The following is a 23,463-nucleotide window of genomic DNA, read 5'->3' on the forward strand; positions in this document are numbered from 1 at the left end:
TCTATGCATCACTCATCAGACCCATCATAAAGTACAATGCCCCATTTGGGATGTACCTTACAAGACACCTGCAACAACTGGAAAGACCACAGAAGTACCTCACCAAGAGGATCACTGGCCTCAAGCAGATGCCCTATGCAGCTCAAATGAAGAAACTCCAGCTGTACTCAGTTGCATACCGCCTACTCAGAGGTGATCTCTGCCTGACATACAAGGCCATGTCCAACCCACAATTGATGGACATGCTCCACCTAAAGAAAACCATATCCCCTCGAGCCACATGCTCCAGGGATCTAAACCTCACCACAACAATAAATAGGACATGCTGGAGGGATAGATTCCTGTCCCAGAGACTTCCCATGCTCTGGAACAAGATTCCAATCTACATTAGGCAGAGCTCCTTGCTAACCTTCTTCAAGAGAAACCTTGACGAGTGGATGGGAAACAGAAAGTTTACCCCAGGGATCACTTCAATGGCTCTGCTGGACAGAGGCACAGGGAACTAATCTAAGGGGGCGGCGAAAGCCAACACATTCTGGCTAGGCTTATAAATGCCTTCGGGCAGATAGCCTAGTACCTACCTATGAACCTATTTTAAGAAAAGAATGTTAAACTATATTCTGAAGAAAAACTAAAGGCAAATGTACTACATCAGGGATTTGAGGTATGCAGTGTCTAGGACAGAATTGGGTGGCCACGGTGGTGCAGCAGTTAGCATTGCCACCTCACAGCAAGAGGTTCTCCGGTTCGATCCTCGGCTGGGGTGCCTTCTGTGTGGAGTCTGCATGTCCTCCCTGTGGTCACTTGGGTTTCCTCCCGGTGCTCCGGTTTCCTCCCACATCCCAAAGACATGCTGTAGGTGGATTGGACACTCTAAAGTGGCCCTAGATGTGAGTGCATGCATGTGTGTGCCTTCTGTGGAAGGTTGGGCGCCAGGCTGGCAACTCGACACCGTAAAACTCCACTGCCAATCATGAGCAGACAGGTGATTTGCTGTGCCGACCCCTAACCAGGAAAAGCAGAAAGAAAAAGAAGAAGTGTCTAGGACAGAATTCATATATTTTAACATGGAAAAGCAAAGTGAAACACTACATACAATAATTCTAGTGCAGAGCTGCTCCAGTCTGTATGCAAGTAGCAAGCTGTTTCAGAACTGTGACTATAAGAAGAAGATTCAGTAATATATAATGTATTGGTTTGGGATGTGGGTGGAGTTGAGAGATGAAGTTTTTACTTAGTTCAACTACAGCACTGCTATCTACAAAGTGGTTTTAGTGCCAAGAAACAATGACTTGCAGTAAAAGTGTCATGATGACTCCTGTGTAGTGCCTACAGTGACAATTCAAAGATAATGATAATCCTCTGTGACACCGTGTATCTTACAACTCTGAGCCGGGATTAAAATGAAGAATCTAAAATATCCCAGTGATGGTCAATGAGCTGAACTGGGATAGTCAGGAAATCAGTCAGCAGAAACGATCTCTCAAGTACACTTACTAATGAAGAAATGCAGATTGCCCTTCTCCGCTGCTGTGTGCTCTGGCTGTGCTGGTACTACCACTCTCTCTGCCCTGAGTTACCCCTGCGAGTAAAACCCTCGAGGATACCTCAAACTCTACTTCCAAACCTCGGCTGTCTTAATTGCTCCAGCAAAGTAACAAACTTCTAGGCAGGCTTCTCAGCTGCCTCATTCCCTTTGTTTGGACATTTCACCTACAGGACTTAAAACCCTCGAGGATACCTCAATTCTACTTCCAAACCCTCGCTGTGTTAAATTGCTCCAGCAAAGTAACAAACTTCTAGGCAGGCTTCTCAGCTGCCTCATTCCCTTTGTTTGGACATTTCACCTACAGGACTTTAAGGAACTCTCTGCCCTGAGTTACCCCTGCGAGTAAAACCCTCGAGGATACCTCAAACTCTACTTCCAAACCTCGGCTGTCTTAAATTGCTCCAGCAAAGTAACAAACTTCTAGGCAGGCTTCTCAGCTGCCTCATTCCCTTTGTTTGGACACTTCACCTACAGGACTTTAAGGAGTATGTGTAAAACTGCACTGACCCCTTTATAACTTATGTTTTGGCCTTGATAAATGTTTTGTAGTACTCTAGCCTGCCAGGATAGCCAGCAGCCTTAGCTCTAGCTGCACTCATTTTCCATGTATTGCCCCAGCATACTTCTATGGCACAAGACCTTAGACTCCTCAGCTAAATTTTATGTTTCTATCTTAACGATAACCTCTCCCCTTTCACTGTATTCTCTAACTCTTCTAGCCCACTCTAGCTATAACACCTTATTTTCTAATTTCCCACTCTAGCCTCTCATACCTCACTCCTGCCCAACACCTCAGGTCCTTCTCCCTTCCTTCTTACCCCTCTGTAAACCTTCTTTCACTGATTGACTCCAGAACCCCTCTGGACCTCCCCCTACCCTACCCCACCCCCAGTGCATCTAGCCCAATTATACAATTACCTCCAATTCCCTTCTCCTATCCACATTAACCACTAATTATCTACATCACCTATACCACTTAACCATTAGGATCCTTCCCACCCACTCCAATCCCAACTCTATATTCCACTACCAACTTTATACTCTATACTTAACTACTCCTACAGTACTTTCTCTCTAGCTTTCATTTTATCTTATCTACCACATAACCACTCAACATATTTCACAATCTAACACACTTCTTCAGATACATCCAGTTAATTTATATACTATCCACTATATTCAGTACTCCACTACTCTAAGTCCACTGTTGTTTTTACCCTCCTCATTATGCTCTCTAAACTCCCTTCACCTTCCTCCCCACTATTTATACTATTCTCTTTATCCTCTTCTCTTTCATCTCATCTCCCCCAAATTCCCACCTCCACCCAACCCCCTTTCATATAGCTAAACTAATCCCCTTTTCTCACACAAACTTATCTCCTATCATGCTAACTTTTCCACCATGACTTTTAGCAAACCAAATTCCTCACAAAACAACCTAATCTCATCTCCTTACCCTAACTACACACATAAACCACTACATTACACACCTTACAAGCACTCTCTATCTGAGACATCCATTAAATAAATCCCTATTATTCACTTCTTAAACTCTCAAAGTGTGGCTCATACACAATAAACCTGACATCCTCACATTTTCAGAAACCTGGCTAAAACACCACATAAACTCCACACTTTAACAATGCCGAACTTCTCCTTACCATGCTACAAATCAATAATCATAAACACATATGCTTCCCAGTAACATTAGTAATGAAACCATAATCCTAGGAGATGTTATAAACTGGCTGCCCTTATAGTACAGTCTCAAACCTCTCACTAACACCTCAACAATTATTTCTCGTATATTGGATTGGATCTCAGTCTCACCCTCACTACTTCAAGACTCATAACTACATTACAATCCATGACCATAAAACTTCAACCCATTAATCGAACTGTCTAAAACATTATCTCTAGATGATGCAGTCTCATACTTCAACTCAATAATGGACTAAAAGAATAAAAACTAAATCAGCCATGGCTAAAATAACCCTCAGAAATTCTGGAAAGGGATCTACTACTCTCCCCCACCCCAGCAAACCGGATACTCCCAGACCCAGACCCTAGATCATGAATTAGCTACCCAATTTAATTCCTTCTTTATTGACTCTATCTCTAAATTGACCTCCTCATTCTCTAACTCTCTACTATCTAATACCCCCCCCCTCATCCCCACTATCTCCTCTTCCTCCACCCTACTCCCCACCTACTATCTACATCAACTATTAAAAACTCCTTCAGATTCTCAGTATAGCTGCTGAAACTCTTGCCTATCCCATTAGCATTTTAATTAACCGCTCTACTACTATAATTCACAGTTTCCCAAATCTGAATTATACCTACTTATTATACCTCCTCTGGTAACAATAATAACATTACCCATCTCTAAACTCTAGAAAAATGTGTCCAACTTCAGCCTTTTCCCCACCCCCAAAAACCATCTTACTCAACTCACACAGCACTTTCAGACAGAATCAATCATAGCCCTCCTTTCTCCTTTCCTTGAGGTTGTAAATAAAGCCCGTGACTCTGGACAAATTGAAATAAACTTTCTAATCTTCACCTATCTTCCCTCTCTTTTAAACTGGTTCTCTACTACCCTATCTATAGTTCTATCTCTACACTACAAAAACTTACTCATGCTTTCTTCCACAGAACAATGGATGCTTTGTAATCATCTAGCTCTCAATGCTGCCAAGACCAAACTAATGTTATTTACCTTCTCTAAGTCATCCTCCTGACATTACTACACAACACAACTCACCTCTTGAAATTGTGTCAGAAACCAAACTACTTGGGGTCCCAATCGATAACCTACTTTAAATTTAACTCCACCTGCAAATTAACATAAAAAACACCAAAAACTTGGCATGCTTTACAGACAGACTAACTAATCTTCAGTCCTTGTTAAAAACACAACTTACTTCCTGCTATAAAAAAAAAAAAATTTGCCACCCAAAAGTCCTCCCACCCACCACTGTCTCTCCCTCCATAACCTAAAATGGCTAGAACTTCCCAATCAACTAACTTACACTCAACTAACTCTAGCCCATAAGCTCAATCTCAACCCTTCCTCTGTCCTCTCTTTCCTCTGCCTTTACACAAACCAACTCATCTTCTTTCCTTCAGCCATGAAATTTGTTCTCTAATCAGTTTTAATGTTTTACATTTATTCATTATTCTTCTTATTGTATTAACTGTTATGATTGCTTTCCTGAATGTGATTAGTTCTACTTTTTAGTATATAGAATTATTAATAACTCTCTGTACAAAAATTGTTACTGTCAAATGTTGAAAATACATTCTGTTGGAGCTTTTCTCCCCAGGACTCCATTGAAAACGGGTTCTTTAAGGCCCAATGGACTATCATGGTAAACCAACGACAATAAATAAATAAATAAATAAATATAGGGCAAGACTAACAGAACAGTAATGTTAAGAATTACACGCACATGAGTGCCATCTGTTGGCAAAACAAAGTGTTGCCTTGTATGTAAATGCAAGCCAACACAAAAAGGGTTCAACTGTGACTTATTTAGTCAACACTGGCTGAAACTTGAACCAGATGAAACTAACTGATCATAGCTTTGACCAGATTAAAAGAATGCACTTTTTGTAAGGGGCAAGCCCACCTTTATCCCTTAATATAGAGGGATTTGCCCATCACAGCCGCTTATTTGAAAATACTAACTCCATTGTAACAAAACGTGGACAACATAATGCATAAATACAAGAAATCAGTCCATAAAGAGAAGCAACACTGACAGTCATTCCCAATGAGGAAAAGAAATCATGAATTACAAAAGGTTGAAATGCATTTGACAAGTTTCAGTCTCATCTAACTTTATACTCAAGCTGGGCTAGGGAAGCCCACAAAATAGTTATATCTGTGCGTACTCTAAATAATGCCTTGCTACTGTTTACTTTAACATTTCAAAGTACATAAATTACAGTAGGTTTTTGAGCACTCAGAATACATACTGCATACAAGTACTAACTGTTTAAAACATTCTTTTAGCTCAGACATTCAACAATATTTATGCTAATGAATAAAAACTAAAACTAAATCCAACACTCTGCATTACAGATGCATGCATGCACACACAACCACACACACACACACATACATACATACACGCACATAATACCTACTATACCTGCATTACAGAGTAAACATTTACAATATCACGAGATTTCAGAAATGCCTCTTTCTGCAAAACTAGCTAACCTGCTTCAGCCTGGTATTACTACCAATGTGACTACAGACCTGGACACCATCGAACATATCCTCCACTGGACGTCAAATAATTTACTTCAAGAAACAACAATCACTGATGATGGGTACAACTGTAATTCATAGAATCCCACTAAACATGTCAGCCTTCATGGCTTCACCCAAATCATTCAAAATCCCACCACAATAGACAAAACTTCTAACAGACAGACAATACTAGACTGGATTCTATCTAATAAAGTATCTCACTCACAATATTCTGGTTGTCTGCCAGACAGTCTTAGTTATCACATACCAACTTTCTTCCTAAGGCAACATACACACCCTATAACATATACCATCTTGTCAGAAATAAAACTTTCAATACCCAAATCTTTTTAACAATCCTCAGCCACTGTAACTGGACTCCTTTAAAAGTCAGGCCCCTCGAGGTAGCTGTGGAATATTTCAATTCCTCCTTCCTCAGCACACTGGACAAAATAGCTCCAGTGAGGACTATACGATAAACTAGAGCCCTGCTCAAGCAGAGAGTTAAGGTCTAGGAAATGTGGCAGAAAAACAAATCTGAAGCAAACCATCTAGCATATCAAGAACTAAGGAGCAAAGCTAAAAGACAAGTCAAACTAGATCAAATAAATCACTTTACAAACATCCAAACAAAACATAAAAACAATGGCCAAAAATTCTGGTCAGCTATAAAATCAATCCTATAACCCGGACAAGCTTCAACCCTTCTACCTCAAGCAAGCCAGGCTCTACAGCCGAACAATTCAACAAGTACTTCACAAAAAGTATACCATAAATCCCCAAAAATAATTTCCCCTCCTCAACAACAACACCCTTATTGACAAACAACAAAGAAAACACCTTCTCCATCCACCCCGTTCCAGCCAACATCATAAATAAACTGGTGAAAAAACTCAAACCTACAACTTTAGCAGCTGATAAATTACCAGCTGGATATCTAAAGCTATCTGCAGATGCCATTGCTTACCCCGTCTCAATTCTTATCAACTGCTCTATCACCGAACAACAAACACCTTCTCTCCGGAAAATCTCATAACGAATACCGCTAGATAAAGGTGGTAACTCTCTGAGCTTTCAAACTACAGGCCCATTGCCATTTTATTCTCACTGTCCAAAATTCTGGAAAAGTGTATTAATTCACAACTTCTGGAACACCTCACCACTAATGACCTATTATCCACCTTCCAACATGGATTTAGGATTAACCACACTACAACCACCCTCCTGAGCTTCACAAATACAGTAAATCAATATAGAAATGAAAGTAATATAGTCTCCACCAGCTTTCTTGACCTGTCAAAAGCATTTGACACAGTTTCTCATAAGAAATTACTGGCAACATTCTCCATTACCTGGTTCAGGAGCTATTTAACAGAAACCCAGCAAGCTTCAAAATGGGAACATGACCTCTCCCCCTACTCCCAGTCACTCTAAGTGTGCCTCAGGGTACTTTTCGTGGCCCCCTTCTCTTTATACTCTTTACTAATAATCTTTAAAAAGCCACTTCCCTTGCCTCCCTAGTCCAATATGCTGATGATTCCACCCTTATATGTGCCACCCCTACCATACAAGAACTCCAAGATAAAACCCAGAAATCCTTCTCTGAAATCAAATCATGGCTTACCAAAGCACAACTCATACTAAACCCCAGTAAAACAAAACTTATGATTTCCCATCCTACTAAAGTCACTGACCCCCCCCCCCTTTCCATTAAAGCTATAAATATTGCAATTATTGCACCAATAACCGCAACAAAACTCCTGGGTGTCATGATTGACAACATGAAATTTGACATACACATATCACAAACTATAAAGTACATGAAAAAACTAGGAATGCTGTATAGGAATAAGCAGTTCTTAACTCACAATACTAGAACATCCATAGCAAGAACACACTTTCTCTCAGCTCTCCTGTATGCTTCTCCCATTCTTACAAACCTGAAAAGTACTGACCTAGGAAAACTAGAAGCCTGTTACAATAAAATAACACAATTTGCTACAGACCCTTCACACAGAACACATCACTGCCAACTCTGAAGCAACTATCCTGGTTAGCACTTCTCCATTTACTAGCTTACAATCAGCTAACAACAGCATATTTGTTTACATATGCCATAAACCAACAACCGGATATTATGCTTTACTAACAAACCACTCTAAAAGTAACCAAAGCTAGGAATAATGCAGATGTTTCATGATCCTCTAACCACCTTGCCAAACCCTGGCACTCTCTCCCATAAATTTTAGATCTACTTCTAAAAGTACTCATTTAAAAACATGACTTAAAACAAACTCTGTCGCATAAATTTTAGATCTACTTCTAAAAGTACTCATTTAAAAACATGACTTAAAACAAACTCTGGAACTCTGTCCCATAAATTTTAGATCTACTCCTAAAAGTACTCATTTAAAAACATGACTTAAAACAAACTCTGGAACTCTGTCCCATAAATTTTAGATCTACTTCTAAAAGTACTCATTTAAAAACGTAACAAACTCTGGAACTCTGTCCCATAAATTTTAGATCTACTTCTAAAAGTACTCATTTAAAAACATGACTTAAAACAAACTCTGGAACTCTGTCCCATAAATTTTAGATCTACTTGTAAAAGTACTCATTTAAAAACATGACTTAAAACAAACTCTGGAACTCTGTCCCATAAATTTTAGATCTACTTGTAAAAGTACTCATTTAAAAACATGACTTAAAACCATTTATCTCCTTCATGCTTGTGCTCATGCAAAAATCCAAGTTAGCAGAGTTTGTTATCAGTACACCCCCCTGTGAAAACTAGCCGACATCATAGCTTATTCACCCATTAAAACACTAATATTGCCCCTTTTCTTTCCTAATCAAATATAGATATCACTTAAAGAGCTCAAAAATAATTTCTTTCTTCCCCAACAATAATCACAGAGGCAAGCTTTTTATACCTCTGCCTTTTTACTTTTCCCTTTTTCTTTTCACTTCTCCCCCTTTCCTGTTTTCTACCCTTATTGCAAGTCAATATATCTCCCCTACCTGCTTTATACACCCTTTTTGTCATATCATCCTACATATTGACTTATATGTATATGCAAACTGTTCTATGTCCTGCATATATGGCCATTGTTGTATGTGGAGCTTTTCACCATGGGCCTCCACTGAAATGGGTAATGCCCAGCCAGACTATCACAGTAAACAAATGTAAAATAAAAATAAATTGTATTAAGTAAGGGGTGCAAGAGTAAATACCAATCATATGGGTGGGTGGCTTATCCAAACAACAATTACTGTTTTTGCTCTATTTTGTCAGCTACCCTTATACAGGCAGTTCTTTCAGTGAAATACGTATTACTTCCAACTGCCATACTGTGGTGTGCGAACATAAATGAATTGCAAAGTAGAACCACAGTTGAAAAATAAGCATTACTAAAGTCATGTTGTGATAACTTGAATTTTATTTTCTTCAGTGGCATTTAGTTATCAATTTTAACATATGGAACACAGTTCAATGCATCAGTTTCTTGAATGGGACTTCCAAGATGGCTGCACACTAAGTAACAGCTTAATTTTAGCTCTCTCAGTGTGAAAACAGAAACTCAGAAAAGACAGCCAGTGAATTTGTTTTTTGGGTAAATCCCGGTAAATGGCTAGTAAGTGAACTACCTGGATGCCAGCAAAAAAGAAATTTATAGAATCTGAAAGAAAATCAATCACAAAAGTTGAGGAAAAACACTGACTGGGAAGAATTCTGCATTTGTTCAGCAAAAAGCAGTTCAAGCTTCAGCTTTGGTGCAAGACATAACTTCCAGTAATCTACTTGAAAAAATAAGACAAATGTACGAAACGCTGCAAGAGTGTTATCAATTCAAACAACAAGCTGCTGTAAAAAATGGAAAAAGCTTTAGACAGACACTCAGATGAGCTGATAAATCTGCAAAAAATCAGAGGTTGAAATGAAGACAATGCTGGATGAGTATGAGACAGCTCAAGAAGAGATGTTTCAAAAAATGGTAGAATTAGAGGACAGAGCATGCAAGGAAAACCTGAAATTCTCTGCTGGGCCAGAGAAATTGGATGGAACAGACTGTATTATTTTTATGAAAGCAGAAATAAGCAACTGGACTGGTAATTCCAGAGCAGTCCTAATTGAATGGTCACATATTGTGTATGCTCCAAACCTGGTGATGACCTTTATTAGAAAAGATGCAAAGATACCAGCAGAAAGACTTGATTCTAATAAAACTGTGCCAGAAGGGGAAAATACTAAGTGTGTTTCTGGAAAATGATTACTCGCTGTATACCAGGTAGAAGAGGAGTACATTTATTCCAGCTATCAGAGAATTTCAAGATGCATGTATGAGACTCAAGCTGCTGTACCTAGATATCTTCAGAATATTTTTTTCCTTGTAGGTGACGGTCTTTTTTTTATGCAGAATATGCTAAGGAGGAAATTCAAAAGCTTGTCCAACAAAAAGTGAGATATCAAACAGAAGGGCATTCTGCTTCTTATTCTTCTGATAATAAAGTTTATAGAGAGACTATGCCAGTGAAATTTTTCCAATATTCTAAAAGAAAATGCTCAAGAAACAGAAAAAAGCATAGGAGTTGACTAGAAGAACCAATTGTTCATTGGAAATGAAATGAGTCTGGGGTTGGTGGTGGAGATCAACAGGAAGAAAAAGCAGCAAATCAGAAAATAATGAATAAATATAAGACTACAAAGCATTACTCACATTTGTAAAACATGGCAGAACAAAAAAAATGGAAATATTGGACATTTCTGACTTTGTTAAAGTTGTAGGGGACTGCAAAGCATATGCCTTAATTCATGTCATTAATGTTTGGAAAAACATTAAGGAGAAGGAAAGAAAAAGGAAATGAGTCACTGTAACTAAAACAGCTTTTATTCTTAACAGTATTTTTTAAACATGACACATACTGCATGTTACATAGGAAAGACTTTTTCACTTATGTTTGTCTGTTATGTGGATACTAAAATAAACAGGTACCCCTCTTTTATATTTCTCAGTCTTCCTGTTCAGTTTTAAAGAATGTAGGCACTGTAATGTAAAAACAGAAGAAAGCCTGGATAAGAGAGTATGATATTAGTAAAACTGATATATTTTTTCCTAGTCTTGCTTAGAGGAATGACTGTATTAAAGCCCTTGACTTGATCTAACAACTTTTAAGTGGAAGCAAGTAAATAAAAGAATATTGAATGTAATGAAAGGTTTTCCTTTAGCACAAAAATGTTCACAGTACAACATGAAAAGTATGTAAGTGAAGGCAAGTTTGTATTTGTACCATGTGTCTTGGCATGGATAACCTTCATTATAGATCAATTAAAGTTTGTGAGTGTAGCTGTCAATTTGGGACAACTGCTCCTATTAGGAGGGTTAAATTTCATTATCTGAAGATATACATAGTTTTATGTGTTTTGTATTAAATTAAAAGGTTATGTGGCTATCCGGGGGGGGGGGGGTATTTGCTTTTTGAAGTGAAACTTCTTATGCAACAGTGTGAGAGCTTGGAGTGCAACGGAAATGTGAAACAAAAGTACGAAAGTCAAACTCCTCTCACTAAGGTCAGAGTTTGATTTACGTATTCTACTTTAATTTTTCAAATGCGCACACACACACACACACACACACACACACACACACACACACACACACACACAATCCTACCACAAGAAATCTGGAAAAAAACACATATAACATGGGAACAAAGACTCATACCTCTTGCTTATAAGTAATTAAAGGTGCAGTAGTATCACCATGCACCATCCCCTTAGCATGTCTTTATATGTGCGCGTGCATGTGTGTCCGTGTCTTCACATGACTTTGCTCCACTGTTGACATGCTGATTACCAAAACCTGCCTATCTTGCTCCTGCTTTGTCTTGTATGGAAAGTACTGTTGTAACACACAGCAGTCCTGTGTAACACATTTAAATGACTGTCTGATGCAGCGAGAATTCCCGTTGCTAACCCTTATACATATTTAAATTGTCAGTCCTAAGGCAAGTTAAGAGAGCTACTTTTGTAACTGACCAAGCTTTTTTCCCAGGCTGGTTCCAGATGAGTCACTGAGCTGGTAGTGGCAGGAAACGCTAAAAATGTGTTGGCGGATTCAATTTATTTTGCTTTCATGTATCTATTTATTTGTTTGTGTATATGTGTATCAGTTGTAGGTATTTACTTGATAACCAGGTAAGTCTTCAGTCCCAAAGCCCCTAAATCAGCCACAAACCAGTTCAATCTGCCAAAAAAGATATGCACTAATAACTGAATATAAGGAAAAGTCCACACATAAACATGCTAAATAGAAATAAAGTGTCCATGCTGAGTAGAAATAATGCATGCAAAATATCCAGGTGGAATATAATATACAATACAGGTTTGTACCCAAATGCTTTTTTGAAAATGTCATGACTACAATAACTAAATCTAAACAACTGTCAGTGCATTGCGGCAGTAACATTTCAACGGTAGCTGTAACAAGGGCAGTGCAAAGGCAAAGCAGTGACAGGCAGCATGCATTGCAAACATTTCTATCTAGCTTCCCTGAAGTGGTTGCAGGGTGAAATGAATGTGTGTGGTTGCCACACACAGAAAATTCTGTAAGGAAATGCAAAGGAGCTTATACTGTACTGTATCATTTGCTTTCCCTCACACTTCTTTACAGAAGTTTCACATCTACTGTGCATTGTGACCACACACATTATTTTTTTTTTGTTTGAGGGTTTTTATTAAAACAAAAATCTTGTAAAATGTGATATACGTTCAAACTGACACGACAAGAAACAAATATATAAAAGATCAGTTTAGTATAAACATGTATGCTGGTTCCATGGTGTAATGGTTAGCACTCTGGACTCTGAATCCAGCGACCTGAGTTCAAATCTCAGTGGAACCTATTAAGGGCTTAAGGTTCAACCCCTCGCTGGTTAGATCAAACCACAGACTAATCACTCTGGATATCCACATTCTGCCCTCACCCCCAATCAAGGAAACCACCATGAAAAACTTTTCAAAAGAAAACTTCATGTTACTTAAGACCGAGGCGGAAAGATTCACAGCCCCCATGCTAAAGGACAATGCTGTCCAAGCTGCTGAAACCTTTACAAAGGCACTCTATGAGCATCTGCAGGAATGCATGGATCATGCTATCCCAAGTAAAACCGAGGCTCACTCCTCCAAGAAAAGGAAACCAGTCTGGTGGACCCATGCCATAAACAAGCTATACAACAGGAGGAGGAAACTAGTACAGAAAAGAGTAAAATCCTAAGAAGGAAAGACATCCCTGATCAGTATCAGCAAGAAACTACGATCCCTCATTAAATCATCCAAGGCTAGTTTTGAAAGAAAAATTGCCAATAACTCTAAAGATAACCACAAAGCGTTCTTTAGCTATGTCAAGAACCTAAGTGGAAACTCTCAGATCTGCTCTGAGTTAGTGCAAAATGGCACAAAATACACTGAACCAACTGATATTGCCAACATTCTGGCAGACAGGTTTTAGTGCAAACTTCACCCCCCTCTCACCTCCTAAAGGGCCCATAACCATACCAGAAGAATGTAGGGCCCTGTCAATCACCGACACACATGTTAAAACAGCCATATACAAAGCCAAAAACACAGATTCAATGGGACTGGATGGTGTCCCAGGCTGTGTCTTACAAGAGCACCAAAATGAACTAACCCCTCACCTAAACACACTGTTCAAACTCAGTCTCTCTGCAGGCTACGTACCCACAGAGTGGTGCACAGCAACAGTTATCCTGCTTCACAAAGGTGGAGCCACAACAGACCCCAGGAACTATCGCCCTATAAGCCTGACTAGCCTGGTCTGCAAGGCTATGGAATGCATCATCATGGAACTCATTAACAGAGACATTGGGAACCTCCAAACCTTGGACCCCACCCAGTTTGGCTTTGTTAAGGGCAGATCATGCCTCCTAAACCTGGTGGACTTCTTTGAGATGGTTACCAAGCATTAGATGAGGGAAAGTAGGTCCACACAGCCTACCTAGACCTCGCAAAGGCTTTTGACACCATTCCCCATGCTAGTATTATAGTCAAGCTCACCAGCTTAAACATAAACCCCTACGTCATGAGATGGGTTGCTAACAGGCTCATGAATAGAACCCACATGGTGAGAGTTGCAGGCTCTACGTCTGACTATAAACCGGTTACAAGTGGCGTCCCCTAGGCCTCAGTCCTAGGACCCCTCCTGTTCGGTATATACTTCTCAGAGGTACAGGCAAGCATAAGAGGACTATGGCTGACCAAGTTCACAGACGACTGCAAACTAGGGGCCATATTTGATTCTCCGGCTGATACAGACACCCTCCAGATGGGTCTCACTGAGACGGATACCTGGTGTCAAAATCATGGCCTCAAGCTAAATACCAAAAAGTGCATAGTCATTTTCTTTGGAAAAAAGAAAGTACCCGTGAACTACCACATAAATGTAATAAGGGATCTGGGGACCCAAGTAGATCGTAATCTCTCCTTTGATAATCATATTGCCAAGGTGGTTAGAAAATCCTTCTATGTGGCCCACCTAATCACAAAAGGGTTCACATCTAGAACAAAAGAGGTTATTGTGCCTCTCTACTCATCACTCATTAGACCCATCATAGAATACAATGCCCCATTTGGGATGTACCTTACAAGACACCTGCAACAACTGGAAAGGCCAAATAAAATGCCTCACCAAGAGAATTACTGGCCTCAAACAGATGCCCTATGCAGCCCGACTCAAGAAACTCCAGCTGTACCCGGTTGCATACCGCTTACTCAGAGGTGATCTCTGCCTGACATACAAGGCCATGTCCAACCCAGAATTGATGGACATGCTCCACCTAAAAAAAAACAAATCCCTGAGAGCCACACGCTCTAGAGATATAAACCTCACTACAATGATAAATAGGACATGCTGGAGGGATAGATTCCTATTCCAGAGACTCCCCATGCTTTGGAACAGGATTCCAATATACATCAGGCAGTGCCCCTCACTAACACTCTTCAAGAGAAACCTTGACGGGTGGATGGGAAACAGAAAATTTACCCCGGGGATCACTGCAGTGGCTCTGCTGGACAGAGGCACAGGGAACTAATCTAAGGGGGTGGCGAAAGCCAACACATTCTGGTTAGGCTTATAAATGCCCTTGGGCAGATAGCCTAGTACTTACCTATGAACCTATAAAACAAAAGCTGAGACTAAAAATTACAAAATGCTGTTAACAGGTGGAAACAACTTCTTATCATACTGGTAATACCTTCCATATTATCTTTGAATGTGAATGGTCTCGCAGGTATATACAAAAAAGAAAGACAAGTGAACTATATTAAAATGCAGAGTGCAAATCGTTGTGTTACAGGAGACGTATTTGGAAAGAAATGAGCACGTGAATTTGATAAAGAAAAGATTTCAGGATGATTATTCAGTGGAATGTCTGGGGCAAAGGAAAGAGGAGTGTGTATATAAATTACAAGAGGAGCCCCAACAGTGATAGGTGAGTGGGAAAGATAATAATGGTAAATTTATAGGGGTAGGCTGTTACTGGCAAGGGGTGAGAATTATGCTGCATGTACTGACATTCCACCTGAAACTGCTACAATGCAGCTTAAGAAAATTCCAGGAGAAACAATCAGCTTTCAGCAAGGAAGACTACTCATAGGTGGGGATTGCAATTTGATTTCTAACAATGAGGATGTACCAGAAGGGCCTACAAGAGAAAATATAACAAAAAAAGGTAGAGTTTGAGAAAACAATGAAAATATTTTGTACAGAAGACATGAATTCAGCAGTAGGAGCTTGGAGAAAATGAATATATAATTTCCTAAGTTATAAAAACTGGGCTAGGCTAGACAAAAATGATATATTTCAGAACATGTATGTTTAATTAAAAGCTTTGATAGTTATCAGATAACTATTATAGATCACATGCCAAGACTAACTATACTAAAATGACACACTGGAACTTCCCTGCCTATCTGATGAATGGAGAGGAATTTAAGGAAGGGGTTGTGGAAATTATGCAGGACTAATAGGGAAGACAGATTTTTTTTTTTTTTAGAAAATATAGCTAGGGAGTGGGATAAAGTGAAAGTACAGTTTAGCAATAGAATATTAGTAAAAGAAAAAAATTATGGTTAAAAGTAACAAGAATTTGACTAAGGTTAAAATGTTATAGAATGGTAGATTCTCACAGAACAAGATGAGGTGCAACTGTAGAATGCTAAAGCAAAAATAAGAGACTATCTCGATAATACACGAGTTTAGAAATATTCTTGTTAAGCAACTGTTTCTGATAATAATATAACCACACAAAAAACAAACGGTCCAAAATACAACCACACCAAAGGCAAGAACCACTCAGAAAGTAAAATAAAAACACACAGCTTACCTTCAGGGAGTACTGAAACACACTGCTAAAAAAACTACATAAATACACACATCAATTATAAGACAACCAATAATAAAACTTTTCCAATTAAATAAGTACTTTCCAATTACAATCTAAATCAAGACCATTAGGATATTAAAGTATTGGACTTTAGAATAAAAACAGCCTCCTTAAACATAACTGTTCTTTTAAATGCATTCTCTGAACAAAGATTCATATAATTTTTTTTCTAGAATAGTTGCCTCTAATCCCCTGGGATCAGAATTGTGGAACTATGCAAAATGAAAGGCAACAGGACTTTCTTCCCAGACCTGTTTAATATTTCTCACGTGCTCTTCTAGTCTAATTTTAAATTTTCTTTTGCTCTCACCTATAGACATTAAGCCACAAGGGCACTTAAGAGCATAAACAATGCCCTTAGTTTAACAAGTATAAATATCAAAATTATAAAAAGGAATTCCATTCACATAGTGAAAAGTCCTAACAATATAGTGACAAGTACAATGTTCACATGGGTACATGCCCAGAGGACCAACAGAATCAGGTAAAGTCAAAATAGACAAACAAAAATAATTATGAACCAAAATGTCCCTCAAATTCCTCCTCCTTCTATAAAAGATGCACAGAAAAGGTAGAAGAATGTTAAATAAATCCCTAAACCTAAGCAAAAAATTCCAATAATATTTCACCAAACTCGCTACCTCAAAACTAAACATGCTATAAGTAGTAACAAAATAAACATTTATTTTAGATATTGCAGAATTAGTATTATGCTGATCTAACCTTACACCACGATATTTATTCAGTTTACTATTATTGGTTGTCTTATAATTGGTGTGTGTATTTTTATGTAATTTTTTTAGCAGTGTATTTTAGTACTCCTTGAAGGCTTCCTGCCAAAGTGCCACAGAGTTAATAAACTGTGTGTTTTTATTTTACTTTCTGAGTGGTTCTTGCCAATGATGTGGTTCTGTTTTTGATAATAACTCCAGAGCACAAAAGCTTTTAGCACAATGGCTCGGGCAACAGAAAGTTGAAAGGGTTGTTGCCAAGCTTAGGGAGCCTATAACAAGGAAAGTAACCAGAGATCCCGTAGAGATATTCAAAATATTTCATAAACTGTATGAAAATCTGTATAAAGCAGAGAAACGTGGAAATCAAGAAAAATTACAAAAGGAAATGTTTATGGAAGTATTAAATATGCCAAAGTGTAAGATGAATTACTAACAGCTAGGATAGGAGGACATAAGATAAAAAAAAATGGCATGGTATAACCTATCTACTAGAAAGTTTCCATGAATACATGGTATTCTTGTAGATGTTTGGAAGCCAGGAGGGAAAAAAACTGATAAAGATCTGAAAGGTTTTGTTTAAGAGTATTTTAAATGCAGGAGAATCACCAATATCCTACAAGAAAGTTGTGGTGCCTGTATTACCAAAGGGGGTAAAGACCCATCAGATCCAGCTTCATACAGGCCCATTTCAATACTAAATCGTGATTATGAAGTGTTTATATCTCTAATGGCTAAAAGAATGGCAAAGGTGTAGTAAAAATTGATAGATATGGATCAATGTAGTTTTGTGGACGGGAGGCAAACATTTGACAATGTTAACAGAACATTGATGACCCAGAGCAATGCATTATATAAGAAAATACAATTGTTGGTGCTGGGTCTTCAAGCAGAGAAAGTATTTGACAGCATAAGCTGGGATTTTATGAGTAGGGCAATGTAAGCATTTGCATTCCTTGATAAAATTATAAAGTTGATTAGGGGGATATGTGAGGGATCAGAGGTTAAGTGCGTGTGTGTGTGGGGGGGGGGGAGGGGGGGTGATGGCTCCTCTATGACAATTTCTGTTTGAACAGAGAAACCTGTCAGGGGTGTCCTCTTTCCCCTTTATTATTTGCATTATATTTTGAACCACTGGCAAAGAAAATGAAGGACTCAGAAATTCAAGGATATAATTGGTATGGTAGTCAAGCTGCTTTATTTGCAGATGATATTATTTTGTACCTGATAAAACCAGGAAAGGAGATTTCAGTGTTCTGGAACATTCTGAGACAGTTTCATGTCCTTTTCAGGATATACAATTAATGAGAATAAAACAAAGGCAATAGCTGTAAACTGTGTACCCACACACAAATGATGACAGATGCCCATATTTATGGGGCCATGATAAAATCTAGTAGTTAGAGGAGTATGGATTAAAAAGGATTGTGGTGTGACTGTTAAAGATATGTGTGAAGAGACTAATCAAAAGATAATATAAAAACAGAGAAATTGGAAGCTTTGTTACATGGATATAGATAGTAAGATACAAGCAGTTACAATGTTTTTAGCCACATTCATTTTATACACAGGTCAGGCATATTTTTATCAACCAGAGGAAAAGTTGTGGATAGCAAATTAATAACGAGTTGATGGCTTTTATTTGGGAAGAGAAGAGGGCAAGGGTCAAGTGGGAAAAGTCGATCCTTCCAATGGAACAAAGTAATTAGGATTATCTGATTTGAAGGGCATTCAAATCTACACAGGTAAGGCACCTATACATAGCCCAAGCAGAAACCTATAATTTAATGTGGGAAGGGATGATGACGAAACAGTGGGAAGCTCAATATACAAGGAGAGATTAGGATTTTGGATGCAGATCCTTAAAGAGAATAACAATAACCGTACAGAATATTAGATTCATAAAGTCAAACAGAGTGTTTTAAGAACTAAGCTAACATGAGAATGGAGAAAGGATACTCTGCTGACAAGGATAAATGTAATTAGGGGTACACAAAATAGGCAAGAGGGGGCTGGAATTGTCGGAGAATGTTAGCAAAGACACCACAGTATTGGGGGCAAATAATTATAAAGGGAGTGGTAATAGAATGAGAAGAGGCCAATATTTCATTTGGACTGCAAGCTACAGATTACCTTCCCTACCAATGATTGATATCAGAGTACAGGGAAACAGAAATAAATAGGGGGATCCTAAGTGAAAGAGCAGCACTGGTAGAACTTTTAGATGAATCTAGAACAGAAGCTAGTATGGCATGTGCAATAATGCATGGCAACTATAGCAATCAATCAGAGGAGGTTAGAAAGGTTCATAGGTTGGTACTAGGCTATCGGCCCTAGGGCCTATAGAAGCCTTGCCATAACAGTTCCCTGGCTATTTCTTCCCACACTATTCACTTCCCTGGACCCCTGTCTAGCAGGGAACAATGTGCAGCAGGTACCCAAATTTAGTACCAGGCTAACTGCCTTTGTGGACCATTTTAAGCCTAGTCAATTACCCCATGTGAGAATGGAACCCTGCACTTTGTGTCTACAAGGTAAACACCTTAACCATTATGCCAACCTTTCATCCACTGGGAGTGATTGGGAAGACAGATTAGATAAGCAATTCACAAAGAATTAATGGGGGGATAAATTCATGACTTCCAAATATGCAATAAAGTCTAGAAGATATAGCATTTTTGCTTGGCAGTGTCTGCAGATGATTTTTTTTTTTATACACCAAGCAGACTCGGAAGAGTTTTTCCTCAAGTAGATTGCAAACGTTGGAGGTGTAATGGAGAAAAAAGATTTAACTGGGGAAATATTTTTGGGAGTATAATGAGTTGGCACTTTTTAAAAATTCCCTGCAGACTACTCCGTCAGAAACACTGCGTAAGCAAATGATACAGAATCACAACTGCCTGGACATGGTAAGGCATTGCTGAGTTTAATTCTGGTGGCTTCCAAAAAAGCAGTTACTATAAAATGGAAATCAAAGTCTAAACCAAGTGTAAGTGGTTAATACAGCAACAGAGAAAAGAACTGAAATTGGGAACTTTAGAAAAGGGTAACAGCAAATCGTGTAGAAAAACGGGAATTGTGGGATTAATACATGCAGAATAATGTTTTCGAGGAGGAATGCGGTTTATGGGAAGGCAGGAATTGAATGAGCTATGAAATGTCCAATTGACAATGACTGTAGAAGATTATATGTGACACATGTTTGTCACTGAAAATATGTCAATATGGTTTGTTTTCATTTATATAAATGCATGATTGCCTACAGTATAAGCAATAATTCAATAAAGGTATTTCTTGTTTAAAATAATGCTTCAACTTCACATGAGTTTTAATAAAGGCAGTTTTAAGATAATACAAATTTTCAGCTCTCTGAATGCATAAATCATTGCGTTCCTTTCACTTGAATAAACTGAGTATTTTTTAATAAATGCTACCAAATATGTATGCTTGAAGCAGTTGATAAATACAAAACTCGCTGCTTCCTGTGACAGGACACTTATAACTACCATTTAACTTACCTCTGCTGTCTGTTACTTTAATACTTGCTGCTAACAAACATGTAGAAAACTATTTCATGTACCAGACTCTCAAACCTAGATGTTTTAGTATAATAGGAAAAGACAGATGCAAGAAAGATATGCTTTCTCAGGAAAAAATTACATAAAAATCAGTCAGACTTTAGAATTGTCCATAATTTAGATGCTCATTCATTGCATGACCTAATGAAAGGAAAATCCAGGGTATTTTAAACAATTAAAATAATATTCACTAATTACCACAAGACAGCAATTACTAACTCTAAATAACACTTCTTACTGGAAATGATGGGAAATGTTTTCATGTAGAGTAAAAATGATTTTTTTTTTCATTTAAATTTAATTGGAATATGTTCAGTTACTATTAAAGTATTTATATGTATAACCTTTAGAAGAAATTATTTCAAAGCATTTTAGGAGGCATGCAAGGACCGAATCCTAATAAAATAATTTAATAATGCAATTTCATTAGCAAAAACCTTTAGTGTTTTCTATGAACGGTTCAAGTTACAGAAAACACAAATAAATCACATTAGGCATATAACTGTACAACATATGGTAGTGCTAAATTAAAAAATACTGTAATACAGAACTCTGGGTATTTCAGATGTGTGTTTCAAAATATCTGTATGTGCACATCTACAAAAATAATGTTTTATATACAAAACATCTAACACACTTTTTTTTTTTTACAAAGAGGTACTAAAGTAAAAAGCAAGGGCTCTCAAGAAACTGGTTATGGAATTAATTTATATTTAATTGCTTGCTATTAGCTAAAGAAATAAACTCATTTGCAGTCATCAATGAATGCTCACCAATGACATTTTTTTCAGAGAGTAAAATAACCTTTCTCAAAGTACAGCTACCATAATCCACACCAGTAACCAGGTCTGGGGTGCTGTCTGCCAAAAAGAACCTGGTGGATTGGCAGCTCATGAGGCCAAGTTTGTTTGAAATAAAAAGCTATAGTGAGGTATTTAGCCTTTCTGCACATTCAAACAGAAATATGAGAGTTAAGTACAATGCCAGTCTAGTGGCAGGCAGGAACAGGACAAACTAAGGTTCATAGGTATGTACAAGGCTAATGGCCCTGGAGCTTTTACAAGCTTAGCCCAAAAAAAATTGTCCAGGCACCATGCCACCCGATGTTAGTTTACAGTGCCCATATCCAGTAAGGCAACTGGAATGATCCCTGGAGTGAACTTTTACCCATCCACTCGTCAAGATTTCTCTTGAAGAGGGCCAGTGAGGTGCTCTGCTTGACATGAAAGGGAAGCTTACTCCAGAGTATAGGCAGTCTTTGGAAGATGTAGCTCTCCCTCCAGCATGTTCTGTTAATTGTTGTAATGAGGCTGTGATCTCTGGAGCATGTGGCATGGGGAGACTGGGATTTCTTTAGGTGTAGCATTTCAAGTAGGGTTGGGTCAGACATGGATTTGTAAGTCAAGCAGAGATCACCTCTAAGTAAACAATAAGAGACTAAGAACTGCTGAAGTTTCTTGAGTCTGTTCATGTAGGACATGTGTCCAAGGCCTAGGATTCTTTTTGTGTGGTACTTTTGTGGCCTCTCTAGCTGTTGTAGGTGTCTGGTCAGGTACATCCCAAATGGGACGGTACATTCCATGACTGATGTAATGAGGGAGGAGACTAAAGAGGGATGATGACCTCTTTCTTACTGGATGCAAAACCTTTGGTTATATAAGATGTGCCACATAGAAGGACTTTTTAACCACAGTGGCAATGGGGTGGTCAAAGGTGAGGTGGCTGTTGACCTGGGTGCCCAGATCTCTTCAGTGTTCAGTGGGATCCCATCAAAGTGGTAATTTGTGGGACCTGAGTTTTTTCCAAAGGGGATGATAACACATTTTTTGGCGTTAAGCTTCAGGCCATAGTTCCGACACCAGTTGTTGGTCTCAGAGATGCCCTTTTGTAGGATGCCTGCATCACCTGGGGAGCTGATAATGACTCCTAGCTTGCAGTCATCAGTGAACTTGGTCAGCCAAAGTCCTTCTGTGTTGGTCTGGACTTATGAGAAGTAGATGCCAAACAGGATAGGGCCCAGGACTGAGCCCTGTGGGACTCCACTCGTGACTGGTTGACAGTCTGACTTGAAAGCCACAACTTTCACTCTGTGCATCCTGCCTGTGAGCCAATTTGCAACCCACCTAGTGATGTAAGGACTGATGCCTAGTTGGGTGCATTTTTGAATGATAACAGAGTAGGGAATGGTATCCAAGGCTTTGGCCAGGTCGAGGGAGGCTGTATGCACTGCCTTGCCCTCATCCACAGCCTTGGTGACTGCCTCAAAGAAATCAACCAGGTTCAGCAGGCAGGATCTCCCCTTGATAAAGCCAAACTGTGTGGCGTTAAGAGTTTTGAGTTTGCCTATACCTTTGTTAAGCAGGTCCATGATGATGCGCTCCATAGCTTTGCATACCAGACTCATCACGCTAATGACGCGATAGTTCCCAGGGTCTGTAGTTGCTCCCCCTTTATGGAGCGGGATAACCGTAGCAGTGCGCCATTCATTATGGACATAGCCTGAGGTAAGGCTGTGATTGAACAGGGCACACAGATGTGGTGCCAGTTCGTTTTGTAGCTCATGCAGGACACAGTCAGGGATATTACCAGGTCCCATGGATGTTGTATCTTGGCTTTGGACAATGGAACTATTACCTGTGCCACAAAAATGGTGGGTACCAGGCTTTCTTCTGGTATTGTGATAGGGCCCTTGGGGGGTGACAGGGGTAATGTTGGCACTGAATCTATCAGCCAGTATGTTGGCTACATCTGCTGGCTCAGTATAAGAGGTGCCATTGTGCAATAACTCAGAGCAAATCTGGGTATTGCCATTGAGGTTTTTGATATAGCTATAGAAGGATTTGTGGTTGTTTTTGGTGTCGGACACAATTCTGCCTT

The 23,463-nt window shown here is 38.9% G+C and overlaps 1 protein-coding gene and 1 non-coding gene across 2 annotated transcripts in view; one reads left to right on the plus strand and one right to left on the minus strand.

Annotated features, from left to right (window-relative positions):
- Positions 1-23,463, minus strand: part of ATRNL1 (attractin like 1) — a gene marked incomplete in the record, with an annotated part of 6,064,901 nt that overhangs the window by 2,115,508 nt on the left and 3,925,930 nt on the right.
- TRNAQ-CUG lies at positions 12,647-12,718 on the plus strand. Its single transcript has one exon. It is a non-coding gene; the product is annotated as a tRNA-Gln (tRNA).

Source organism: Protopterus annectens, chromosome 14.part0, assembly GCF_019279795.1.
Source record: "Protopterus annectens isolate FY-2018-M chromosome 14.part0, PAN1.0, whole genome shotgun sequence".
NCBI lineage: Eukaryota > Metazoa > Chordata > Ceratodontiformes > Protopteridae > Protopterus > Protopterus annectens.